Raw genomic sequence first — 13,667 nt, forward strand, 5'->3', positions numbered from 1 at the left:
TTGAGGACCTCTTCCAAAGGATTCTTTTGGACAAAATGGAAATTGGGAATAATTATATTAAACACAATATATCTTGAAAATGTTCCATTAAAAATTCCTCGATAAACATAATTATATTAATTATTAATACTCAAATAAACATTATAAACTAATACTAGTAATAGTTAATATTATTTAACTCTGATTTAATCATAATTATATTAATGATCCCTCTCATTGGAGAGTGATTATTTTCAGTGGCAAATACTTACAGTGTTTCACTTGTTGGAAATGTTCAGACACCAACTATAATGTTTAATGGAGAAGATTTCAAATATGCCATTTGTAAATCAGGAAGTATCTATTGTTTTAAAAGTAGTTAACTGAATGTGGAGTTTTCTTCAATTGTTGACATTGTGGGATTTTAAGTTTGTTATTATTGAGGACTTTACCTGAATGAAAAAAAAGATTTTTAAAATGTTAACCTGAAAAAAGAGGGACTAGTGGAAATTCTTACCAACAGTTTGCTTTTAGCTATGAATCTTGATTTTATGACATTATTGTGCCTCATTTTATCTAAAAAAAAAAACAAAAGATAATATGGAATCTAAAAAGTGTTCTCAAAAAAGATTTTAAAATTTATTTAAAATGAAAAATAAGGCATCTGTCATAAAATACTGTGATTCCACAGTCAGTGAAGACATTTTTATTGGTTACAGAATGACAGTTGAGTTTTTTAAATGATACTCTGAATGTTTATATATCGTTTTTTAGATGGATCTGTTGTTAAAATGTTTGCCAATCTCTCCAAGAAGTAAAGGCTATTGTTTATTTTCTCCTAATTCAAACATGGACATTTTAGTGAGCTCTGATAGAGAAGTATTTAAAATATAAAATTGAACAATTCCTGGGACATGAATGAACATGCCAAATATACATGTCTTTTTAGAACGACAAAAAATGCTGCCTCCACATAGATAAAACTGGGAAAAAAATGAACTGTTTTGCTAATGTTATAGAGAAGGTGTGTTGAATGATTCCACAAACATTCCATAATTTCATGTGAACATTTAAAAAAATTTTTTTATTGGGGTGCCTCGGTCGGTTGAGTGTCCAACTTTGGCTCAGGTCATGATCTCACCGTCTGTGAGTTCAAGCCCCGCATTGGGCTCTGTGCTGACAGTTCAGAGCCTGGAGCCTGCTTCTGATTCTGTGTCTCCCTCTCTCTCTGTCCCTCCCCCCGCTCATGCTCTGTCTCTCTCTCTCTCTCTCTCTCTGTCAAAAATAAATAAACATTAAAAAAATTAATTTTTTTTTAAATTTTATCATTCCATTTTGGGCGACAGAGAGAGACAGTGCGAGAGCTGGGTTGGAGCAGAGAAGAGGGGGAGACCCATGATCCGAACCAGGCTCCAGGCTCCGAGCTGTCAGCACAGAGCTCGACACGGGGCTGGAACTCACCAACAGTGAGATCATGACCTGAGCTGAAGTTGGATGCTTAACCAACTGAGCCACCCAGGCACCCGTCATGTGAACATTTTTTTTTTTTTTTTTTTTTAGCTGTCAAGTATATATTCTATAACTACATTCTGGAATATAGTCTATAGAACATAATAACTTAGTTGATTTGTACTTTTAAAAAATGTTTGTTTATTTATTTTGAGAGAGAGAATCCCAAGCAGGCCTCACACTATCAGAGTGGAGCCTGATGTGGGGCTCGATCTCAGGAACAGTCAGATCATGATCTGAGTCGAAATCAAGAGTCAGACACTTAACTGACTGAGCCACCCAGGTACCCCAGTAACTTTAGCTTATTTTTTAATGACCTTAAGAAAATATTTTTATTATAGAGACAATCAGAGGGAAAACCAAATTTCAAAATGGTATTTGATCCAATTTATAGATCCCTTATAATATTGTGAGGGCTATACTTAAGTATTTCTATTTAAACATTTCTATTTCTATTTATGTCTTTTATAAATATACCAGGAAATTTTTAAAAATTTCATCAATTCAAAACATATTGGAGGCCTTTGGAATCTACACTGTGAAGACAAGAGATTTTTTTTTTTTTAATGTTTATTTATTTTTGAGACAGAGAGAGACAGAGCATGAACAGGGGAGGGGCAGAGAGAGAGGGAGACACAGAATCTGAAACAGGCTCCAGGCTCCGAGCTGTCAGCACAGAGCCCGACGCGGGGCTCGAACTCACTGACAGTGAGATCATGACCTGAGCCGAAGTCGGACGCTTAACCGACCGAGCCACCCAGGCGCCCCAAGACAAGAGATTTTAAACATAGTTGCTGCTCTTGTGGAACTTACATTTAAGTTAGGGGAAATGGATAATAAACAACATAGCAGACATTTAAAATATGTAGTTGGGGGAAAGGTGCTAAGATATGTCATAGCAGGGAAAATGAGGCAGAGTACAGTGATTGGGGGTAAGACATTCCAGGAAAACAATTAAAACCTTTTTTTAATTAACCTTATAATCAACCTTCGGTTGATTGCTTGTTTGATAAAATCAATAAGATACAGTGACTCAAAATCTAGCGGTAGAAATGATGCTGGTGTATACAGCAAAACGTGATCTATGATGCAAAAGAGAAACAATCTTAATGTTCTTTTTATGATTCTGTTATTTCAATCTATTTATGAATGTTAAAGCATTCCTTTGATGGATACTCTCCATATTCTAGGCCCTATAAATGAACACAGTACATGGTTGTAGCCTCCTTCCAAAACTGGATATCATATATTATTCCTCACATTTTAGAGGTAAATATGTGATAAATTTCATATACACATAAAGACTTAGATATAGCTATTCATTGCATCAGTGTTTGCAAAAGTGGAAACTGGAAACAGACCAAACGTCCATCAATGGAAGAATGGGTAGGCAATTTACGGCCATATTGGAAATTATGGAGTGGTTAAAATATTGAGCTAAGATTATATACATTATCGTGGAAAACTCTTTAAGATATACTGTTAAGTTTTTTTTAATGTTTTTTTTTTTTGAGAGAGAGAGAGAGAAAGAGAGAGAGAGAGTGGGAGATGGGCAGAGAGAGAGAGGGAGACACAGAGCCTGATGCGAGGCTCAAACCCACAAACCCTGAGATCATGACCTGAGCTGAAGTCGGACACTTAACCGAATGAGCCACTCAGATGCCCCAAGATACACTGTTAAGTTTTGAAGAAAACACATTTCAATACAATATATTTAGTAAGATGATAATTACAAACAAATTCAAACAAATCGAAACTATGTATCTTGGTATGTAAGGTAGATTACTTTCAACTCTTCCCTTCACCTTTGTAATAGAATTGTACATTAACATCCTTTTTTTTACATTTATTTATTTTTGATAGACAGAGAGAGACAGAACACTCTCTCTGGGGGAGGGTCAGAGAGAGAGGGAGACCCAGAATCCGAAGCAGGCTCTAGGCTCCGAGCTGTCAGCACAGAGCCCAACTTGGGGCTCGAACTCACAAACCGGGAGATCATGACCTGAGCCAAAGTTGGACGCTTAACTGACTGAGCCACCCAGGTGCCCCAACATCCTTTTTATATGAAATGCTGATATTGTCACATACTAAATTGCTATAGTTATTTGTGTTTGTATATCCCTGCCCATTGCCTTCCTGGCTATATAATGTGGCTTGGTTAACGGAATGCCTGAGGGCAGGATGTGAACAGAAGCTTTAAATGTACTTGTCTGGTTTTGCCTGTTCTCTTACATGCCTGCTTGCTGTCTGCCACGAGAACCTGAACTCATCTATAGCCTGAACCAGGGTGGTGCTAGCTGCCCATAATCCCTTGGCCAATAAAAATAAATGTTCTAAGCCACTGATTTTTGAGGTTGGTTGTTATGCCGCGTTATTGCAGCAATAGCTGACTGACACAGTATGTTTGTGTGAGTGCTTAGAAAAAATCAGGAACAATAGCCACTAGACTATGATCTTTATCTCTAAGAATTAATATTGGATGTAAAGAGGGAATTAAAATTATTATTTTATACTGTTGAATTTATTTTAATTTTTTTAATTTAATTTTTTTGAGTAGGTGATAAACTTTTTCTGTTTCTCACATCAAAATCAAAATCAAATACGCTAAGAAGATCAGCTCTCACTCTTTTCTCCATCCAATCCATTTCTGAAACCTATAGATTATAAATTAGCATCTTATTAATCTTAATGACAATGAAACAAAAACAAATATTTCTTATTTTCCCCCTTTATTAACTATGTTTTGTTCTTGACATTGCTTTTTTCCCTTGCATTTCTATATAATAGAGATCTTGTCATTTTGGTACATATATACTTTACCCCTTCTCTTTCCTTCTCCTTCTCCTCTTCCTCCTCCTCCTCCTCCTTCTTTACAACTGAATAATGTTCCACAGTATGAAATTAACTTAGTTTATTCAACTTGTCCAATATTTGCTAAGCTCTTGGATTATTTCTAGACCTTTTCTGCTACAAACAGTGCCCACAATGGATAATCTTATATGTACCATTCTATGTGTAGAATCATCTGCAAACATAATTTTACCTTTTCCTTTCCAGCTTCTATGCATCAAATGTTTTGTCCTGTATAAATATGTAGCTGAATACATTTAATACAAGGTTAAATAGCTGTGTTAATAAAGGCCACCCTTTTCTTGTTCTTCCAATATTTGCTCATTAGAAAATCTGTTGGTGTTTGGTCTGGGATGACCTATAGTCATGTATTAGCTGGGATCTTTGCAATAAACAATTAAAGGAAGATTGTTTCTCTACTCATAACATTTCTGCCACCAAATGTATGGGGGTTTCACTCTAAGCAATTCCCCAATTCTCTGCAGACACCAACTGAGTGTCCTACAATTTCGTTCAATTCTGGCACTAACTACCTGGAGTTGAGGCGGACCCCTCAGGTTAAGGTCTCAGTCCCATAAGACTGCCTCTAACTGCAAGTAATGAGTTCCTAGGTTACCTACACTTCTGCCCAACTTGACTGCAAATTAAGGGTTCCCATGATTTCCTCTTCAGTTTAATAATTTGTTATAACAGCTTACAGAACTCAGAGAAATACTTATTTTTACTGATTTATTATAAAGGATATAAAGGACACAAATGAACAAATGGAGACGTACACGAGGTGAGCCCTGAAAAATTAAAATGTATGAGCTTTTGTCCCTGTGGAATTTGGGGTGGGTCACCTTCTTGGCATGTAGAAGTGTTCACCAACTTGGGACCTCTAGGAACGCTCTTATTCAGGATTTTTATGAAACCCTATTGGATTTCATAAAATGGATTGCTTGAATCCATTGGCCATTGGTGATTAATTTGATCCTCAGCACCCCCTCTCCTCCCTGGATGTTGGGGAATGGGGCTGAAACTTTCGACCTTCTAATCCCATGATCGATTCCTCTGGTAATCAGCCCCCGTCTTCGAAGCATCATCTCATTTGCTTTAATTGAAGTATGACTTTGAAAGGGGCTTATTCTTTCAGATAACAGAATAGCAAATACCAGAATAATAGAAGATGTTCCTTTAGCCCCTACCACTCAGGAAATCACAAGGGCTTTAGAAGCTCTTGTGCCAGGAACTGGGGATAAAGAATAAACAGATATGTCTTATTATATCTCAATCACAACAGTGCAAGACAACTAAGTAATTAATGAGAGTTTAATGAAGAGAAGCCTTTTATAAGATGGTGGGCCATATTAAGGATACCAAAAGGGGTTGGTGAAATTTATGGAACTAACAATAGGGAGACAGCATTTCTCTCCTTAGGACTGAAAAAGACATAGGAAATAGAGGTTCTGGGAACAGAGAGATTTGTAGGCAAGAGCCTCCTGATAAAAACTGCAGCCCTCAGGAAAAGATCACTTTAACCCTGCAGTCTTCTCGAATTGGCTTCACTCAAACAGAAACCACATTGTATGGTTACTGCAGGCCACACAAGAGCCGGATGGAGAAGAGGCAAAGTGGATCTAGAGGGGCCAAGCAGGGATGAGCCAGCATACACATTAAGGAAGTGTCTACTAACTCCTTTTTTATTGAATGCTTTTAAATATAAGAATGGAATTTATTAAGTTATTTTCACTCTCCGTGGAGATGATCATAGGATTTCCTGTATAGATCATCAATGTTCTATTAAGATATATATATATATAGATATATATAGATATATATATATTACACTTCTTAATATTGAGCCATCCTTTCATACCTAAATTCAACTTTATGCCTAATATTTTATTTCTTTTTAAACTTCATAAACATGGAATAGTAAAATGTGTACACTAATGTGTCGGCTTCTCATTCTTAACGTGTTGAGATTCATCCAGGGGTGCCTGGGTGGCTCAGTCAGTTGAGTGTCTGACTTCATGGGTTCCAGTCCCGCGTCAGGCTCGGTGCTGACAGCTCAGAGCCTGGAGCCTGCTTCAGATTCTGTGTCTCCCTCTCTCTGTCCTTCCCCTGCTCATACTCTGTCTCTCTCTCAAAAATAAATAAACATAAAAAAATATGTTGAGATTCATCCTTTTGTGTATAGATATGTTTAGATACGTATTTCATTTTGTGAATATTCTATCCACTCTACTGTTGAATATTTGGGTTAGTCTAGTTTGGGCCATTAAAAATACTGCTGCTGCACATGCTTATAAATGTACCTGTATAAACATTTCTATTTACCTAGGAATAAAATTGCTGGGTCGTTAGGAATGCTTATTTCGAGCTTTGCTAGATACTGCTAAGCGGTTTTCCAAAATAATTGTACCACCTTTACACTCCCATCAGTAATGTAGGAGATTCCCCGTTGCTCCCTATTCCTGCTAACTCCTTAAATTTGGCCATTCTAGTGCATGTCGAATGATATCTCGATGTGGTTTTATTTTAATTTCCCTTCTGTCTAATGAGGACAGATATCTTCTCATATTTTTATTGGACATTTGGATATCCTCTTTTGTGAAGTGACTATTCAAGTTGTTCGCTAATTTTTCTATTGGATTTTTCTTCTAATTTATTTTGATAAGTTCTTTATATATTCTGGGTGTGAGTCCTTTGTCATGTTTTTTTGATTATGTTCTCTTGTAACAGAGCTTGTCTCTTTGCATTATTAAGGATTTCTTTTGGCAAATAAGAAGTCTTAGTTTTTATGTGGGCTGGTTAGTCAATGTTTTTCCACATGGCTACTGCCTTTTCTCCTATTTATAGATTTTGCTCAACCAAAGTTGCTGAAGATAAGAATTAATCCATGTTTTCTTTTGAAACTTCCCTGTCCAATACTACAGTGACTATATACATATAGCTATTTAAATTTAAACATAAGTTACTTAAAGTTAGATTACATTACATCAAAAATTAGTCTCTCCACTGCTTTAATCACATTTCAAGCGCTCAGTGGCCACAGGTGGCCTGTTGGATACAGCAAATATAGAATATTTCCATTATCACAGGCATTTCTACTGGACTGTGCCATGTAGAAAAGGGGGAAGGTGAAGAATATAGCTGGGCCATGTTCCTAGAGGAACTAGAACTCCTTATTTGTGATTTTTTAACAATGAGAATTAATCATGTCATTTTTATAATTAAAATAAGGAAAGGAGAAAAAAAACTGCTTTATTTTACAAGCTTTGTTTTATTTTTTTTTCTTTTCTTTTTTAAAAAAAATTTTTTTTAACGCTTATTTATTTTTGAGACAGAGAGAGACAGAGCATGAACAGGGGAGGGGCAGAGAGAGAGGGAGACACAGAATCTGAAACAGGCTCCAGGCTCTGAGCTGTCAGCATAGAGCCCGACGCGGGGCTCGAACTCACGGACCGTGAGATATGACCTGAGCCGAAGTCGGACACTCAACCGACCAAGCCACCCAGGCGCCCCTACAAGCTTTGTTTTAAAAGAAGCAGGCATAGTTATAGGTATATCATGATCTGGCACATAGCCAAATCTCTAAAAGAGTATTTGTACTGTAAACTGACTGGAACACAGGTTTCGTATTTGACTGACCATAGTACAGACTGTCCCCGAAACAGACTCCTTTTACATATAGAGGTGTTTAACAAACTTCCTCCAACCATTCCGATTAGTTTGGAGACCATTCTGAATTGTTCTACTTACTAAATCTTAACTTAAAAAATGCTTTACTTCCCTCTTTAATCTATGTTTGGTTTTTTTTTTTTAGCACATTAGAGATTTTTGTTTGTGTGTTTTTCTAAAATGTAACTGATACTTTTTCTTTCCTAGTAAAGTTCATGGTTGTCTGAAGGATTATGATATGGTTTGGAGGCAGACGTTTACAAATATTTCCCTTGGGTTCAATTTTAAGTTGATACAATTTATAAGCTGGGTTTTAAGTAATTTAGGTGATTTTTTAGTGTGGAACCCAGATAGAAATCCGATGATTAATCACTGCCTCCTACTTGATGAACTCCTTCAGAGATCAAAGGATAACTTATTAGCCACTTAGAAAATACAACAGGTTGGTTAAAGCCCATGGAGTCCTGAACTGTTCTGATTTCCAAAGTTACCTGTCAGACTTTGAACTAGAGAAAAGTGACAAGTTGAAAGGACTAAACAAAAGTTACCTTCCTGAAGGGGCTGCTGACAATGATAAAACAGTCATTCACAGGTAGCCTGTGTGTGGGTGTTTTACCCCAAAGATAACAATGCGGCTTTCGTGATGGTGTTGAAGCGTATTTCTATTTTGATACTTAATTTTTCTGAACACAAAGCAGCCTGCATGCTGTCAAATAAAAACACGAATGTTGAAATCTGACAAGTTCTTTATGGTACATACTTCCAGAGCATGTTGTATATTCTTCCAGCACTTTTCACAGTTTCAGTGATTTAATTATTTTGAAATTGTCGATTATCTGGCTTCTCAGCTATACCATCAGCTACAGAGGAAAGGGCTGTCTGTTTCGTCTAAAACTATCTCCACCTCTTAGGACAGAATCCAGCCCTCGGTGTATACTGATTGGCTAACAAACATCAAGCCGGATCAAAGTGCGGTGAGATCTTTCCAGCACTTGTGGGTGAGGCTCGTAATGGGAACTTTAGAGCTTCAACTGCAAACAAGCACTCCAGTGTTGGTGGCTTTGCTTGGACTCCTGTTCTAAGGCTGCTCTTTCAAAAACTCGTTCAGTAGGATTTCTACTAATTGGTATAATCAGTGGTACCTATATAAATCTACTTTCCCCCATAGTGCTCTGCTCTCTGTTACCCTTTTCTCTTCCACTCTTTCACTGACGTTACTTTGTCACTTCTAGACTTTAGGGCCAGGACTTGGTATTTCCAGTAGGGACTCCATTTTTGTCGATTGATTGACTGCTTGGTTGAATATGTAAAAAATTACCAATTCATCATTAACATAAATGTCCTCATTGAGTGAGCTGCTACCAAGAAAATAATTCTTAAGCAAAAGTCACATTTTGGCTTACATATATTTACCCCAGTCCTCTTGGTGGGGAGAAAGAAATTATGAAATATCTAATGTATTGTAAAAATGTGAGTTATCTGTAAATAAAACTAGCCAGAACTCAATATTGGAACAGATGCTATCCCCATGGAAGCACTGCCATTAAAAATAAACTGTTCTTAAATATTTACAATTTTTTTTTACAAGTTTACAAAGCCTACTTTCATGTTGCATCTCATGTAATCCTTAAAACCGGGAGTTTTTTTGGCATGTACTTTACAGAAAAGGAAACTGAACTATAGAGACATTCAATAGTTACTTAGGACCTACCGGTTTGTCAGTTGTCAGATTTTACAGTCCAGTGTCTTGAGGAAAGACTCAAGACTTCTCTTGAGTCTGCTTTTCATGTTTGGATGGGTTACCTTTCCCATCTGAACAACGTGGGTTGGGATGGTTTGGTTTCCTACATATTTGGACATAAAAACTAAGCACCATAGAGCAATGTCTCTGTGATTCCAAGATGATGGAATCAAATGTAGTTAGAATGAAGAAACACAAGGTGATTCAAGCTGGTGACAAAATTCTCAAAGATACTTGAAAACTTAACTTCTTTATTTAGTAGTGTGAAGTTTTTTTAGCCTCTGAGTTATGGATTTTTTTAAAATGAGGCATATCATTGCAGGAGTGAAAAATAAACAATGCTTTTTGTAAAAGCTGATTGAACTCTCTGTTCTTTCCCTTAGTCTCTCCTGATACACATGCATGTATCTTATTAAAATGTACAAGATAACTATTAAATTCTGCATTTGCTTTCTATTCTACCCTAAGATTTTCTGTTCTATTCCTAAGATTGAATGGAGAGCTAGCTGGGATGTTTGGAATGGAGAATTTTTATTTCAAAAGATGAACTTCAAATAAAATCTTTGATATCGATTTTGGATTTTACTCTTGTTCCAGCAGGATTTAACTTGCAGTGGGCTTACTTTTACCACGTACGTGACTTGAGAAAAAGATGTGAAAGAAATGGTTCATCCAGGGTCACTTAAGAGCTTCCAAATGACCATAGTGGGCAGCTTTTGGCATTTGGATTACCAAAAGAAATAAACTTGTGTAAGAAAATCCCAACTTGTTGTTATCTGAATTTAAGACATTGACAAGCATTTGACCTCGATGGTCCTAGTAAAATGAGATAGTAAACATATGAACTACTGCTTTCCTTTTTTCCTTTCTTACTCTGTTGCCCAAACTTAAAGCAACATTGAGTAAGTTTGAGACTTGATTTTGACATTCTCAATGCTGTCAAAAATGAATAAGGTCTGTATTCATTTCATAGGTTGACATACTAATATATTCATTATTTACAATCTTAAGAAATAGAAGTGGTGAACATTTTAGAATTCTAATTTCTTTAATTCTCTGGCTCTCTAGAAGGATGGATTCTAGAAGACAAATATAATACCAGCTGTGATGTGCCTAATTTACTGTAAAACTCACAACCAAATGCAAAAGAAATGAGCAATATTTAATTTACCTTGGGTACAATTTAGAATACAGTAATAAATAGAGTCAATACAAAAATATTCAGGATTTCACTAAGCAGAAGGTATGGAAGTTTCTTTGTCACTTCAAGATTTGTATTTACCATCTCATTGCCAATTCATTATTTAATTAATGAAGCAAACTGTGCACCACGATTACCAGTCCTTGTTCCAGGCTCTTGATATTTGTAGGCTAACAAAATAGACAAGCAAAACAGATAACATAATCCTGCCCAACCATTACCTACATATACAGTGTACATTTTATGCACATTTATGCTGTGTTTAAAATGCATGTGCACTCTTAATTAATTTTGTAACACCGTAAACAATGTAAATGGTGCACCTAAAGGCTAAAGAACCATTCGAATGCATCATATTAAGTCACATGTTAGAGACCCATTATTCATTATCCAAAAAATACTTTGCATACACAGCATGGAAATGCTATGTGAAAAACTTTGTTGATCTTGGTGATTGCAATAATCATGGAGTTGTCAATCCAAAAATGCAATAACTTGATATGGAAGGTGGATGAGAAAAGCTCAGATACTGACATCTAAACAGCGTTAACCCATGCGATTGTTTCCATAACCCTCAGTGATGCAGTGCAGTTTTTTTCTTGATGAAGTATACTTGTCAAGCCATAGATGATCAGTGTGGCTTATAGCTGCACATTCCATTTGGGTCACGCAAAATACGCTTGTTGGGACTTCTTCATCTATTTACAGGAGACTGGAAAAGGAGGTGATTCCCTCTCCCACTACTCACCAATATGTTTCACACTGTGGCTGGAGAATACCTCTGGAAAAATACCAACATTTTCTTGAAGTATAAGACATAATTTCATTAAATTATATATCTTTCACTGATTTTTTTAAGTTTATTTACTCATCTGAGAGAGACAGGGAAAGAGTGCATGCGTGCGTGCAAACGGGGGAGGGGCAGAGAAAGAGGGAGAGAGAGAGAATCCAAAGCAGGCTCTGCCCTGACAGGGTAGAGCCCAATGCGGGGATCACTCTCCCTGACTGTGAGATCATGACCTGAGCTGAAATCAAGAGCTGGATGCTTAACTGACTGAGCCACCCACGTGCCCCGGTCCTACACTAATTTTTAAATTATTTTTGGAGATTTTTATTTATTATAAATTATTTATGTATTTTATCCATATTTATTAAATGTCTTATTTATTTACATTATACTTTTTTATACTTAGAAATACGTTGAATAAAAGTAAAATGTTTTAGGTAAGTTTAAGAACCTATAGAAGAGATTTAATAGTCTTTCTACACCGAGAACTAAATAAAATCAACGATTATTTAAATGTCTAGTTGTTTTTAGACACATTGGGGCAATTTATCTGAGATAGAGTCATTCCAGCAAGCCCCTTCCAAAACCCAGCAATTCACCCAACTTAAGCATTTTAATAAAAAAGACCTTCTGTTCCCGTTGCTTTTGTCCCAGAAGCGGGGGGAGTGGGGGGCTGCGGGGGAGGAGCAAACTATAGAGTAAGCTTTTAAAAACAGACAAAATGATATTTTCCTTTAGAATGGGCAAGGCAAGTTTCACTGAAAGAAACACATCTCAGGTAGAGCTAGTTTTACTTTTATTCTTCATCTTCTTAAAACTGACCGGAGAGAGGCCCATTGTGTGCCCTACACTTTTTGTTCTGGGCACCTGAGCAGCGCACAATGTATCACTTATCAGTGGAACAAAAGACTCCTTCATCAGGCAAGGGCTGGGGAGCATGACAGCTGCAGACTCAGAGCCTCTCTAGGCTGCTCCTTTGCTGAGACGGAACAGGAAATAGACTATTCATGGGGACTTTCATGTCTGACCCTATTTAATTTGACTCAAGTAAGATTAGCCTCTTTCAAAACATATCCATCCATGTTGAATGGTAATCCTAGATCTTTGCTTCTTACGAGAGACTTGGTTCAGAAAATGTAGAAAATAATTTGTATTAGGTGGATTTTACAGTAGAAACAATAACGATTTTTATGTAACCAAAGAGTACCGCTGTATATTTTGAACAGCTTACATCTGGGAATATTTTTTTTATTAAAAAATGCAATATAAAAATAATAGGTTTTTTTTTCCCTGACTGCAAGACCAAAGAAAACCAGGAAGGTTTTGTGCTGTTGAGGATGTAAATAAAAACTAAAACAATTCTCATTTCATTACATTGTAGTTTAATTCTAAATATTGATCTTGTTATTGAGCGTATTCCTTTCCCTTTATGTAAATATATTTTTCTTGTAGCCTTCTAAGATTATGCTTGTATTCCCATTGAACTAAGAAAAAAATTCTGTTTGGAAGGTTACTTAAATGTAGAACTCTAAATTCTTGAGCAATTATTGAAAGAAAAAACTTTCTTTAATAGCTCAAAGAGTTCTTGGCTGCTATGTAGGTCACCCCATGTTAGAATAATTTAATGCAGAATATTTCATGCATAAGAAGTCCACACTGATCACATTTTTTTGATTCCATTTTTTGTGTCTCTGACATAAATGTTTGAATAATCATAAATTCGAATAGAAATAATGATATTTATGGTACCGTATACTCTATGTCGAGACTGAAAACAGGATAATGTTGTATGTTTGCAATATGATTAATTGTAAAACCTTACTGAGAACTCTGGGAGGAAGGAAAGTCTATATAAAAAACTTAATAAAGTAAAAACATTTTACAAAACACCTAAATTTATAGCCCGAATCTTAGTGACTTAGTAAAGACATGTC

This window comes from Panthera pardus, unplaced genomic scaffold (genome assembly GCF_024362965.1).
Source record: "Panthera pardus isolate Hobbes unplaced genomic scaffold, ASM2436296v1 HiC_scaffold_13, whole genome shotgun sequence".
NCBI classification, from domain to species: Eukaryota; Metazoa; Chordata; class Mammalia; order Carnivora; family Felidae; genus Panthera; species Panthera pardus.